The sequence below is a fragment of the Colius striatus genome, chromosome 2, assembly GCF_028858725.1.
Source record: "Colius striatus isolate bColStr4 chromosome 2, bColStr4.1.hap1, whole genome shotgun sequence".
NCBI classification, from domain to species: Eukaryota; Metazoa; Chordata; class Aves; order Coliiformes; family Coliidae; genus Colius; species Colius striatus.
Window position 1 is genome coordinate 71,316,231 of NC_084760.1, and position 15,018 is coordinate 71,331,248.

Sequence of the window (15,018 nt, forward strand, 5' to 3'; positions counted from 1 at the left end):
CACTACCATGCTATTATAATATCATGGAAATGGAAGATGTATATGAATGCTAAATAGCCAATATTCTTTATTATGAAAATTATATACCCTTCAAGATCTGTGCATGTCAACCTTAAAGCTCTAGAAATGAGTTATAATTTTCATCATATAAAATTTCAGATACCATATACTATGTACTTATACAATGAGTTTCCATGTTTTGATAACTAATCAGAGCACTTTGCCAAAGTGCTGAAATCCTGGCTAACATTTTGGTCACATCACCACAGACATAGAAATTCTGATTTTAAAAGGGAATAGTTGCTGTTTCAGGAAGTGTACATTCAATTTGTACTTCTGTGGACACTAACAGGCACTGGAGGAGGAAGGCAGTGTATAGATGTTTTGTTATATCACATTAAGAAAGACAACTTTGTTTCTACTTACCTCATTGGTACATCTGCTATTGCTATTGTATCCATTCCAAAATTTGTGAATAGTGATATTAAGCCTACAAAGGTCTTTAAAGTGTTTCCCAATAAGTGAAATCAAAGTCTTATAAAAATCGAATTATTACATTACCAAATAATAGACCTAGAACTTGGATTTCAATCTTGATTGAAGCAGTTTTATGTTGACAAGGCTCCATCTGAACACCTTTTCTGTTTGTATCATTTTTCTCACAGTCAAATGCTATATCCAATCATGTTTGAATTAATCTATTGATTTGGAAAACTGTGAACCACTGTCATCCTCATTGGATGTTTTCTGAAACTGTTACAAAATATGAATGAAACCATATTCTTTAGACATATTGAACAGTAGAAATCTCCCTAAATTGTATCTCATTTTTCCAGATGTACTTAGTGGTTTACTTTAGTGTAACCTTGATCATCAGTCATTAACATGATTTTGATTTTGCTTGCAGGACACAGGTCATCTAACTGTATGGAATGGTATGTGATTTGCACTGATTTACACAATGGAAAATCAGATAAAATGCAGCATGAGTAGATCATGCCAGACTATCTGGATCCTTTTTTTTAGAAAAGTAATTTTCCTGACAAGGGTAATTCTGTAGACTTGATCTATTTGGAGGTCAGTAAAGCTGTTGGCACAGTGACATATGGGCAACTGTTAGTTAAGCTGAAGAGGATGAGGATTAGTATAAGATTGTCAACACAGTAAGACACAGGCCAAAGGGGAGACAATGAGGTGTGTTGTGCTGAGAAGCCATCTAGCTAGATGTATACTGCTGGTGAAATTCCTCAGGGAGCAGCAGTTGCTCAGCCTTGGCCAAAGGCAGGGATCTGTCAGCTGAGACTGTTGGGTGAGACAATGTCCAGATACACTACTGATGCTGACTGACTAGTATCTGGCAATCACATGGAAAAAAAATCAAATGACCATTAGATCACAGTAAGGCATAAAGTGAGAAATACAGAGAGGCAAAATAGAATAATACATGTAGGAGTTAAATACAAGAATTTCTGGCATGAGCTGGTAATTATCACCTGGAAATAAAAGAAGCAAAAGAAATACTTGTTGGTACTATTTGGCCAGAGAGTAACTACTACCCAGCAAAGTGATGGAGCCATAAAAACCATCTTATAGCCCAGGGCACTCTCACCACTGCTGAACTCTTTCTAATTGGTTGTATTTAGTACCTTGTCTAAAACTGGTATATAAATTCACCCACATTGAATAAAAATGATAGACAAATGCAGCTTGGAGAAGCAGAAGAGAAGAGGACCCACATTGCAAAACAACACTAGGAAAGCAAAGGTTTATCCCAGCAGGGTGGGGTGGGGGCGTTGGGGGTGTAGGAGTGGGGCACGGCGAGTGGATTGTAAATATCTTAAAACACAGGAGAATTGTGAGGTAGTTCAAGTAAAGTCCAGTATTGTCAGGCAAGACAAATGGGTATAAAGTATTGAGAAATAAATTGAAGCTAAAAATTAAAATTTCCTATCATAGACATGAGGTTCTACAGTTCCAGAGGAGCAAAAAAGCAAGGATAAAAATGTAAAAGGTGATCTTAATCATATGAACTTCTGAATGAAACTATGTGATTCCTGATTCCATATGATGACTGACGCCATGTACAAGGAAGCAACATTGCCCAAGAAGGTAACTTCAAGGATAACTTCAAGGAGTGCTAAACAGAAGTAATTAAGTTGGCTGCTTAATGACCTTGTTTGGATCTTAACTGCAAATACGTAACCATAGAGCATCCAGAGGATGATTGTGCACACTCTGGGAAGAGCAGTGGTATGCACACAGGCATGAAAACCACAGGAGGTCAAGGATGCAGAATCAGCTTCAACAAAGACAAGGCTGCAAAGTCAGTGGTCTTTAACAAAAGTGTGTGTTGTGCCTCTGCTTCTCCTGTTTTTTTAACTGCTCTCTGCTATGGCTGGCATGTTCATGGTGGCTTGTTCTTGATTCTCCAGAGTGTCTAACACAGCCGTTAAGTTTCCATTGCTCAGTGAGATGATAAATAGATCAAGACATTGAGAGATGTGCAACTTCTAATACCAAATTTACTTCTTATTCCCACAGATACCTGGTGAAAGATAAGAAAATAATATTTCCTAGATAAAAAACCCAAATAAAACAAACAAAACACAAAACCTGAAACCAGTCTTCTAATTAATCTTCACCTTTGCCCCTTCTTGAGAATATATTGTAAAGACTTGTATTACACCTAGGAACTGTCCTATGCAGATTTGAACTTCTAGTCTCTGCTTAGTCAAAGATCCTGTTAAAGTCAATGGATATTCTTTTGTAAAGGGTATTATTTAGCAGTGTCACTGTATAATTTATTTTCCCTACCTTAGGCTTCCCTAAAGAGTTCCTTGAGTATCCTGACACTTACTTCTTTATACAAGACATTATCCAATATGTGTTTTCTAGGATCATTGATTTTAATGTCCATATGCTTGCTTTAAAGGCTCATTTTGCATGACTCAAGGTTAAATATGTTTATGGTACACATTTGAGCTAGGCAATTTGGCCCTGATTTATAAAGTATTGATATGTGTCTTAAGGCAAGGCAAATGCAAAGCCAAAGGATTTCAGCTTGCTTTGAATCTTAAAAAAAAAAAAAAAGTACTTTCTAAAATACAATCTGCATTATATACATAGATTATTTTTGCTACAACATATGAAAATAATGAGGTTATGGTAGATACAAAGGTATGTACTTTTTGACCCTAGTCCAATCATACTGTGATTAACCACTTGGGATTTTCCCCCATCCCCACATGAATGATATGAGTGTTAATGTATTATTCAACCCATCTTAGCTATTTTTGTGTGCTCACAAATGGGAAGCCCTTAAGCAAATCTAACAGCTAATACACAAGACAAAAGGAAAAATGGCCAAATTATCTAGCACTTTTTTTCAGCTATAGTTTCAATGGCTAGAAAAGAAACGCACTATTTCTAATATAATCTTAGAAAAGCAAGGTGCATCCTGTGACTGCATCTTTGACATGCAGAGGTGCTGAACCCTCAGCAGCTCAGATGCAGAAACTCCAGGGACACAGAATCACATAATCTTAAGGGTTGGAAGGCATCCCGAAAGATCATCTAGTCCAATCCCCTGCCAGAGCAGGACCACCTAGAGTAGGTCACACAGGAATTCATCCAGGTGGATTTTGAAGGTCTTCAGAGAAGGAGACTCAACAACTCATCTGGGCAGCCTATGCTCCCTCACCCTTGGTGAAGAAATTTTTCTCTATGTTTCTTTGGAACCTCTTATGTTCTAGGTTGTACCCGTTGCCCCTTGTCCTGTCATTGGACATCAATGAGAAGAACGTGGCTTCATCCTCCTGACACCTGCCCTTTATGTGTTTGTAAACATTAATGAGGTCACCCCTCAGTCTGCTCCACACTAAAGAGCCCCAACTCCCTCTGCCTTTCATCATAAGGGAGTTGCTCCACTCCGTCATCTTGGTGGCCCTGCGCTGAACTCTCCATCAGCTCCCTGAAATGAGGTGCCCAGAACTGGACACAATATTCCAGATGTGGTCTCACAAGTGCAGAGTAGAGGGGGAGGAGAACCTCTCTCAACCTATTAACCATACGCCTTTTAATACATCCCAGGATGCCATTTGCTTTCTTGGCCATGAGGGCACATTGCTGGCTCATGGCCATCCAGCTGTCCACCATGACCCCTAGGTTCCTTTCCCCTACACTACTCTCTAAGAGTTCATTCCCCAGCCTGTATATGTAATGGGGTTCTTTCCCAGATCTAAGACTCTACACATGCCCTTGTTGAATTTCATTAGATTTCTTCCCGCCCAACTCTCCAGCCTGTCCAGATCTTGTTGAATGGCAGCACAGCTTTCTGCTGTGTCAGCCACTCCCCTCAGTTTAGTATCATCAGCAAACTTGCTGACAGTGCCCTCTGTTCCCTCATCAAGGTCATTGATGAATAGATTGAACAGTACTGGTCCCAGCACTGACCCCTGAGGAACTTCACTAGACACAGGCCTCCAACTAGACCCTGCCCCATTGATCACAACTCTCTGCCTTCTTCCCTTCAACCAGTTCACCATCCACCTCACTACCTGATCATCCAGCCCACACTTTCTCAGTGGAAGATGGTTTCAAATGCTTTACTGAGATCAAGATAAACCACATCCACTGTCCTGTAGGGTCATCTGAAATGACTCAGTCATAGGGGCTCTCGGTGGCTCTGAAAATCCAGCCTAGTGTTACAGGATGTAGAGTTATTTCTGACACCATTTTTAGATGCATGATAAAAGGAAAGGTAAAGATGGGCAGTAAAGCAAACACATGTAGAGCTCAAGAATGGAAGAATCTTTGCACATCAAATAGTCTTGATTTTGTGATGTGTAAAAATATTTTTTTGGGGGAATTTTTCATCGCATGGGTATTTTTTAGAACTTTGTGAATTACTCATTGAGTTCATTGAAAAACTGCAGCCATGATTTTTTTTACAAAAAAAACCCCCCAGATTTAGTACCCGAGAATTTAGTACCCAAAATGGTATATAATCTTTCACAGGCTCTGGTCACAACTCCTTGTCACTAAGGATCCTGTGTCATGTTTGTTGAAAATCCTTATGTCAGGGTGTAGGATGCAGCTCCTCACATGACTAGCTGTGAGACCTGGCTGGCATGGGAGCACCAGGAAGGGTAAAGAAGAGCCAGCACTCAGGGCTGGCTATGTGGTAGTAGCAGGGGAAGAGACCTCAGAAAAGCAGGTAATCCTTCCTCATTTAATGTTGAAGTTACAAGATGGACCCCATATTTAAAAAAAATATTTCTGAAGGTAGTAGATAATTGAAATAATGATATTTATAAAATTAAGAGAGAATCAGAACCTTCCAAAGTAGACAATGCTGGTTTTGTATCTTCTGGAGAACCAGTTTATAAACTTTTCTCATACATGTAACCAAGAAACACACCAGCAGTCAAACCCAGCTCTTACGCCATAGCAACTTTACAGCAAGCAACATGGGCTGCAAAAACAAGTGTCAAATTCTGAACTTCACATTGAAAGATTTTGAGTTAAATTTAGTAATCTTTGGTGACAGAAGAAACACTAAAGTGTGAGACACCTCAGTTTGATGCAATAAGTTATGCACATTTACAGAATTTTGAAAAATGTAGATGTCCTACGTTCTTCTGCTTCAACATGTTTTAATTGTGCATAAGCATATCTGAACACATTATTTGATTTTCCGTCAGTTTTTAGCATATGTTGATTAGCTGAAAGGGGAGAATATTTTACACGGGTCTTTTGAAAGATTGTTAATAATAAAACAAAACTAATATATATTACAGAGCTACATGATGGTATGTGACTTGGTTGATGTTATATGCCCCATTAAGAGGCATATTTAATATTTAATAGATAATTATTTAATTTCCACAGACAGGACTGCACTCTTCAAGCAATAGCTGCTCATATATCTCAATTAAAAGCAACACAAATTATTAAGAAACAAAAAGGAGAGGAAACCATCACAGGGAAATGGAAGACTTCCCCACATCATCTCATTTTCTGTGAGTCCTTTCTACTTGACAGGCAGCTGGCAAAGACGCGGGATGGTTTTTGCAAACCTGTTTTGTCCTCCCCGCACCTCGAGGCAAAGGACCACGGGCAGACCCCCGCCCACCCGCGCACTGCCACCCCCCGCCGCCGCCGCCGCCGCCGCCGCCGCCGCCGCCGCCGCCGCCGCCGCCGCCGCCGCCGCCGCCGCCGCCGCCGCCGCCGGCTCCCTACGGAGCCGCCCCGGGGCACTCGTTCGGGCCGGGCCGGGGGCAGCGGATGGGAGGGGCGGGGGGGACAGGCAGGGCTGGGCCCCAGCCCCGTGAGGTCAGCGGCGGGCGGGCCAATGAGCAGCGCGGGGCGGTGTAGGCAGGGTGACCACCGTGCGGCGGCTGCATGGGGAGGGCGGCGGCGGTGGGTGAGGGGGTCTTAGTAAGCCCCCGCCTACCCAGGGGTCGCGGCTGAGGGAGGCGGTGCCGCTGCTCGGGCACAGGTGCGGCGGCGGCGGCGCGGGCGGGCGGGAGCGGAGCGCCCTCCTCCCGGCGGCGCCCGGCGGGGGATGTGCTGGCCGCCGGGGGCGCGCCGCCCGTGGGAAGCGCGCGCCTAACGCCACCTGGGCGCCGCGGGCAGTGCTCGGCGCGGAGTGGAGCGGGACCGCCGGCAGCCGGGCAGGTAGGATGGAAGAGCCGCGTCGCGAGCGCTTTTGTTTGTCTTGTCCGCTGTTGTGTGCGAGGATGCCGGTGGCGGAGAACGGCTTAAGGAGCCGCCCGGGCCGGCCGAACGGCTGGGCTCCTCGCGGGGAAAGTTGCGGGGACGGTCCCTGTGGCCGGGTGGCTTGAGGAGCCGCAGGACTCCCTGCCTCCTGCTCCACGTCCACCCGGGGCGGCGGAGGCGTCGGTGGCCGCCGGGGGGCTCCGCGGACCGCGGCGGGGCTGCCCCCCTTACCGCCGCTCCAGAGGACGGCTGCGCCCCTCCAGCAGCGAGGCGGGGTGCCGGCAGCTCCGCCGTGCGCTCCCTTGGGCTCCCTCCGGCGGGATCGGGGACCGCGGCCTCGCCGCACGGCCGTCCCGTTCTCCGGCGGCTCGCAGTGAGGAGTCCCGGAGCGCGGCTCGACGTGCCACCGGCTGCCGGGCTCGTACCGCTGGGGCAGCGGGGGAGCGCGCAGCGGTGCGGGGTCGCCCGCCGGCCAGTACCCCTGCAGCCTCCCCGCGCATTGTGCGCCGTGATTCCCCCTGTCTGGACCAACGGCGTTCCCTGGAGCGGCACACCGGAGTGCAGGCTGTCGTGCAGCTGGAGTTTGGGAAGGCATCAGTGGAGAGGGTGTGCACTGGCAAAGCACCCACACGAGCGCCTGAAGCAGAATCCAAGTGTTTACTTAAAACCAGACATAGCTGTGTTCCCTTCCCTGTGTAAATCTCAGAGCAGAGAAACCCGAATGGGCTCGTGCGCAAGGCTTGAGATATGATCGTGTGGCTTTTCTTACCGATTAACAGGCTTCTGATTGCCTGGGATTACTTTTGGAAAAAGTGCAAATCCCAGCATATATCTGTGCTGACCATATATAGAAGCAGTCAGAGACAGAAGATTTGTAACTTCGATATTGCAGATACACACTGAGAAACTTTAAAAAAAGGCAACGAGAAACTTTAAAAAAAAAAAAGGCAAACAAAAGCCGGGATATGTCCTGAGGAGATGTTTGCCCAAGCAAACTATTTTCCTCTGTTTATGCCCTACGTTGACTGAAATGCTCATTTTTTTTTTAAATTTACATACCTATACACCTCAAAGTCAGAGAATGATATATTGAGTATATTTTATCTGCTTATGTTAATTTAATCTGACAGTCTTTGGTTTGCTCACTTGCGTTGGACCAGGACTGTGGTTGGTAATGCAGCTTTTTTCAAGCCTGAGTTGGTGGCTTTCAGAAATGTCCCTCGACATGGAAACAAGCAAGTCACTCGTACAGTAGTAATCCTCTGTGGCATGGCAGAAGTAATGCAGGGTTTTCTGATGCAGTGTATCCTAAAAAGTTTTCAATTTTTTTTCTCTCTCTCTTTTATTTTGATTTTTTTCTTTATTTTTTAATAGTTCTTTTATTACAAGAAGCTTTTACATGTACATTATTGCCTTGTAGAGAAATATGAAGATTACGTTTTCCAGTATTGAATCTCATTGCAAGTATTGTGGGCTTACTTCAGTGCTGTGTGCATATTAACAGGGTAACTTCAACTTTTGGGAATAAGAATTGATTGATTTGAACTGAAACATTAAAAAACTCTTGGACTCTTTTGGATGTAGCAGTTTTGCTGGATTTTAGTAGCAGAGCAACAAAATATTCCAGGGATAATCCAGAATGAAATTCATCTGACTTGCTGCCAGTTATATATAAACAGATTGCAGGTTCTCTTCTTCTACCAGCTGCACTCAGCCACCAAACCTAGAAAATCAGTTTTGTATGTTTTTGTATATTTTGTATATTTCACTCAAAAGAATAGACTGTATTTTATTGCAGAAACTGTTAGGAAGTGCCAATTCATGTCATTCTGAAGTAGGTGAATAGTAACTTTCCAGAGGAAGATGATTGTCAAGCGCAATCCATGTTTACTTCTTGTTACCGAAAGAAATCTAAATTTCATCTCAGTAATATACTCAGCATCCATCAACTTATCAATATATTTTAGATTGGACATCTCAGAAATAAACTTTGATGGTGAAAACCAACCATGATCATATGAAGCATCACAAACACTGTGCTCGATGGTGTTACAGTTCTAAGTACTAAGGATTGAAATGTCTTTGATAATTTGTAAACTGGTCTAAAAAACTGTCATACTTATGTCACTCTTCATTCTAAAGCTGTAATTGTTGCTTTAAAATTACCCAACCTCCTTTTCTTGCATTAGATTTTGGATTTTAGTCTTAGTGCTATGAGTGTTTTCAGGATCAAAATCCTGAAAAGCAAAACAAAAATCTTGTGGTATGTAAGGTGGAAGTTTCATCTACGTAAATGCTGCAACGTTATGTTCATACGTTGTCTCCTCCTTGAGACTTGATTTTAGCAGACAGAAAGTCTGAACATCTTTGTGCTGACAATTGCTGTGCTTGACGCTGTTATGTGATTTGGAAAGGAAGCAGAAGGAGTGAAAAGTTGCTTGATACTAGAAGAAAGTTTGAGGTGATCTGGATGGCTAAATTGATTTTGGCCATGGTATTATGGCTTGTTTGCCACTAAGAAGAGGTCATGCTCTCAGGATGAGAGATATTTGCGAGATATCTCTGTATCTGAGGTGTTTGTGAGACTTTTTTTAGGCAAAGACAGCTCTGTTTAGTGCATGTAAAGACATGTTTATTGAGTTAATACAGAATATCATAGAACAGTTTACTAATATTATTAGTGTCCCTTACTGTATTGGCCAGCTTTTTATTTAGTGAAGATGTGTAATGAGGCTTTAAAATAAGGAGAAGTACGGGTAAGAGTATGTGGGGGAGGATAAGCAATGCTACCTCTATCAATATCCTCAGCTATATTTAAGTACCTTAGTTTATAAATATATAATGGATGTTTAAATGGATCTGTAAGCTTGGAATGATAAGAAAGAGTCTGGTAAGACCAAAAGCGGTCTGTTTTGCAAGTTCATTCAAAAGTGTTGCTACATCCTCCATGACTTCATTCTATGTCTGTCTTGGATAGAAGAATGTCAAATCTGCTAGACTGCACAGCTGCTGTAAGATGTGGAACTGTCAGTTAGAGGTGTGGGGAGAGTATATATCAACTGTTCCTCTGGAGATGTGTATTATGTCTCTCGATTCATCCAACAGAGTGTTGTATAATATACACCGGGATATATTCCTGACAGTGTTGGGGTGCAAAAGAGAATAAATGACTTCAGTATAAGCCTGACGTGCCATATCTAGGTTGGGACTTCATGCTCCCAAGGAATTCTTTTTCTCTTGTTTTTGTTTTAAGAGAGGATAAGAGTAACACTTTCTACTTCTTGTGCTTCAGTTGAGTGCCATCAGAACACAACCTTCTATGTGTGAGCCCAAATAGGAGATTCAGTGAGGGCAAGGAAAAGCCATCCTTCTGAATATGAATTGAATATAAATTATTGAAATTACCGTGTGTAAAACAGGAGAGAGAGGATGGAAGATTAACCATCTCACTTATGCAGACTATGTTGTTTCATGATGGAGAAATAAAGTAGTGTAAAGGAAGGTGGACTTAAGTGAATTTCTTCATTAATTGCAAACTGAAGGCAAGATCTTTTCTGTGTTTGGAAAATGTTTTGAAAAACAAAACTAAAATATGTAATTTATATCATGAATGATAAATATTCAGTTGCTGAAATGAGAGCTAGAGGCAGTTTGATACTTCTGTAAATTAATCTTGATGGAGATAGTTACAGAGAAATATTTAATGGTACAGCTGCAGTAAGGATTAAGGCAAAATAGTTTTCTGGATATGATTTGAAAATGCAGACACTCGTCAGTGCCATTATTTTTCCTCCTCTGTGCTCTCATTCTAAAGTTGGAGTAAACAAAACCCTAATTGTTTAATTTAGAAAACTTTCCTGCAAGGAAATTCAGAGTTTTGTTCATTTAGCCTGACACAGTGCAACAGCATAGCCCCAGTATGACAGAGGTTCATGCAGACCAACCACCTGGTAAGTTATCTGGTCTCTGTTGTGAGCATTGTGCTTGGTATTGATCTCCAGAAGGTTATGGCTGCTCTGTGAGTTTGTAGCAAGTTCTTGTCAGGGTGGTGAACGTCATTGGGAGATTCAGGATTGTCCAGCTGTGTTCAATAGTTGATGGAATTGTTCTCTTTAGTGAGTATTTCAGATTTTTTTTTTCTTTCCCCCTCTCGATGAGAAGACAGTGTGGTGATATGTAAGGATATCATCTCACTCTGTATAAATGATGTCCTCCTACATTTCCAGTATATTTTTACCCAATGGAAAAATTCCTGATGTGCTTATAATACAAAAAGTTTAAGTTTCCCTCTTATAAATAAGTTCATAGAGAATTGAGAAATTTGAGAGGGAAGAGGTTAAAAAAATATGCTTGGAGTTTTTAGGACATGTGTTTATTGATGCGCCTCACTTCTTTAAAAGAAAATGATTTAATCTCAGTGCCTGTGGTTGTCTTTAAGGTATGTTGTGCAATGTTGTTTTCCTCCTTGACTCTAGATACAATTGTGTGTAGCTTTCTGTCCATTGCTACCTTACTTGATAATGATAGGTGTACTGTAGCCATATGCCGAGGACTCTTCATGGCCCTTGGAGCTCCATGTGAGATGTAAAGGGATCTCTTTTTCCTACTCAAGTCTATAGAATTGCAACAGTATGCCTTGTCCTACTGCCTCCTTATTCCTGCCTGTCCTCCTAAGCAGGACAAGGCCACTCCAGCATCTAGATTAATGTTGTTTTTTGAGAAATGTTCACAATATTCCTACATGAAGGTCTGAGGTATCATTTGTAGCATTTGACGGAAATAACCCTGATGGTGGGGGAAGGAGAAATACCTATACATCATTCACAATAATTTATAAAATAGCTCTGAGTGGCAGTCTGCCACTACCCTACAGCTCCAAAATTTCATTATGAAATAAGTAAATTTATTGAGTTTAGTAATTATAGAGATTTCTACTACCAGAAAATACATTATTAAGGTTGTCAAATCAAAATCTAAAAAAAAAGGTCTTACTAAGTACATACTGTAGCAAAATATTTCACTTCCTTCAGCCTTGCATTTTAAATAGTGAAACAGAGCCACACTGTTCTTTATAGGATTCAAATAGCAAGTCAAGCCTAAAAAAATAAAATTACAATTCTCTCTAAAGCCTTAAATACCTTGTAAAAGGTACTGGGCTGCAACAAAACCAAATAATTTCGTGAGATAATAGCGGTCTTAGTGAAGAATATTAATGACTTCTTTTGGTTTCATATGACCTGGAAAACACTTATCTGCTTCATAGCTATTACTCAGGAATGAGAGGGAACAGGTCATTATCTTGAAGCAACATACTTTCATTCACTGAAAGAACACTGTCAAATCTGTAGAGAAAAGTATTCAATTCCCCTTCCTTATAATAATGTAGAGAGCTGGCTTCTCAGGGTGCTGTTATGTATGAATGGAGACCCATCCATGTGCTCTCATAGGACTTCCTGAAACGCAACAGAGGCTGGATCCATCTTGGGGGTAGTAAAGCAGCAACATTCATGCTGCACGTACTGAAGCACGAAATATCCATTCTGCTTGGTTTTATAGCTGCAAGCTCTATATTGGTCACCTGTGCAAAATCTTACCGTTCTCTTTTGTCCAGAAGCCTTTGAGCACTTTCCCATGTTCCTCTAGTAAAAATTAATAGTACTAATTGCTACTTCTTTTATCATTAATTTTTGAATCAACTTGAAGTATTGCTATAGCAACAAATCCTTTTGAACTTCACTGCAGACAATTAGGAGAATTCAATCTCAATTTGTAATAAGCACAATAGTAAGAACTATTCAAAGGATTAAGGAACTTTCTTTTAAAAAGAAGGGGAGTAATGCAGACAGTCAAAACTGTCATGGAAGAAGAGAACTTGAAAATTTCCAGAATTATCATTTTATTAATCATCTCCAGTTGCTGTACAAATGTGCATACTTGCTTCTAACAAAATAATTACAGTACACTGTGTCTCCTCAGAGATAAAATTTATCACCCCGTGAAACACTTTGCAGATTTTTATCTGATAATGGTATTTCACTATTAACTGCTGCATTTTCTGTCAAAGGATGGCAGTTCTTCATCCCTGACAGTGAATGTGTGGGGAAAAAACCTAAGTAGGTTTCGGGATTACCTGGACGTCAAACAATAAAAATTTATGAAGTTAGAATTAGAACTTTTTTCCAGCTGAAGCATCCTTCTCTTTTTCATCAAAACAGATTACCATTTACATTTTACCTTGTCATCTTTCTGAATAACAGGCAGACAAGGGAAGTTATCCATATATATATATATATACACACACAAATCATGATGCATAAGAGGCATGAAAGTGGCAAATACCAGAGGAACAGTAGAATAAAATGGAACTGTCTCAGATTATGAGTCCATGGTTATTGATATTGTTTGTGATAGATTTTGAAGTTGTGAGAGCTTATGAATTTTTAGGGAGAGCTAAGTTTTTGAGGATGATGACTGCAGTGGAAGAAGGCTGTATGAGAAGCGAGCATAAGAACAGGTGAAGGGTAAGAAATGGAAAACCGTAAATTAAGGAAATGAAGAAGACAGTCAAAGAAGTAGTGCTTGTAGGAGGGAAGTCTGAAGTAAGTATCCCAGGAGCCTGTGACTTTGATATATACAGGACAGAGAAAAGAAGGGGGAGGGTAAAAGATGCAGAAAAATGTAATAATATGACTACAGGTGCTGACAGAAAAAATATGCTTGTGGCAGAGATCCAGGGAAGGATGTGACAGGTTCCTGGGGAGGAAGGATCACTGTGTAGACTCTTGCTTCACCACATGCAGTGCGTGACTTCTTCGTAATGATGCTTCATTGGCTAGCTCCTCTGTATGTTATTAAAGTACGTTTCCTTATATATAGTGCCCTTGCTGTCCACCTGTTCCCCTGGACAGGCTGTTAACCTTTCAAGTAATAATTGGTAGAAGGCAAATACTGAAAATACATTTGCATGCAAGGCCACAGCTCCAGAGATATTTCCTGTTAGAATCTCTTCTTAGAGGGCTCTCTGGAACCTTTTGCATAACATCAAAGTTAAGATTTTAAAGCAGTCAAAGCTTCAAATTGTTATGTCTTGATTGTTCATTTTATTAGCATAGTGATCTGGCTTTATTAACTAGGAAATGTTAAAGAAAATTCTGTAATAAAAGCTAAAAGCATTACAAAAGCCTGTAGTGAGGAAATGCTGAGTATACATTCCTTCCAGGATTCTTGGAAGACAAGTGATCTTTGAAATATTTACATATGTAAATATCTATATAAAACATGTATTGCAGAAAGCATCTGGCAATAAATAGGGAATGAGTAAAGTCACTTTAACAAAGTGTTTCTTAAGGAGGACTGCCAAAAAAAAAAAAAAGGAGAGTTGGAGTCTCAGCTTGGATATGAAGCCACTGAGGTAAATTCAGGGAGACTTGAATCTAATAAGGAGGCTTGGTTAGGGATGGAGTCGTTTATTTCAAATTTATTTCTTTGGTTTTTTTTGATAGTTGTTGTTTTATATAAAACAATATCTTGGACTTCCTGTGGAAAGAGATGGAAAGGTTCACTCTTAAGAGGAAAGACAGATTTTTTCTGGAAGACAGAAAAAGATCTCTAATGTCTGGATGCAGTATAAAAGAAGCTAACAAAGAATGACTTTAGAACAAACACTGTTAAAAGAAAGGATTGAAGTACAATGAAGTAGACAATTGAAAGGGCTAACCTTCAAATGTGTGTGGAAGAGAAATTTACAGGACTACAACTTCTAGGAGTGAAGGGCTGTGCTGTAGAAAACAGTTGCTAACAATAAAGCAGTACAATTCAAAGGGAACCAATATAAATAGAAAGGCAATGAGAATAATTTGTAGCTCCATTTTTGGAAACTGCATTTCAGTAGCTACTGGCTAGTGATGACGTGGTATTCGTTCTCCTTTTCCTTTGTTGTAAACTACAGTGTGATAAGGGAATATATCAACAAGATTGAACATAGTGTTTGACCTTCCTGTTGATAGACAGCCATAGGTATGTGTCTCAGAGTTTTCTTTTTCAGTCATACATGCAGTTTTCACTAAAAAAAGCATAATGCCTACTAAGAGGTCAAAATAAAAGTGAACGGTTATTAATTTTTTCTCACATTCCATATCTCCATTCAAAAAAGTCAGTTGTTTTGTGAAAGCAAGTACATGGATGGTGCAGATAGTTGTGAAGATGAATTGTACTTTTCAGAAGCAGCAGACGGTGTTTATACTGTTCACTATTGAGTCAGTAATTCTTATTCTCACTCAACTCAATGAAAGCTGTGTT

At 40.9% G+C, this 15,018-nt stretch overlaps 1 protein-coding gene across 1 annotated transcript in view; it reads left to right on the plus strand.

The window, feature by feature from the left end:
• Positions 1-6,611: 6,611 nt before the first annotated feature.
• The window catches only part of CHRM3 (cholinergic receptor muscarinic 3), a 296,668-nt gene continuing 288,261 nt past the window's right edge, over positions 6,612-15,018 (plus strand). Inside the window, exon 1 of the mRNA XM_061990127.1 lies at positions 6,612-6,678. The gene's annotated coding sequence lies outside the window, so the exon portion shown is untranslated. The remainder of the gene's footprint in view (positions 6,679-15,018) is intronic.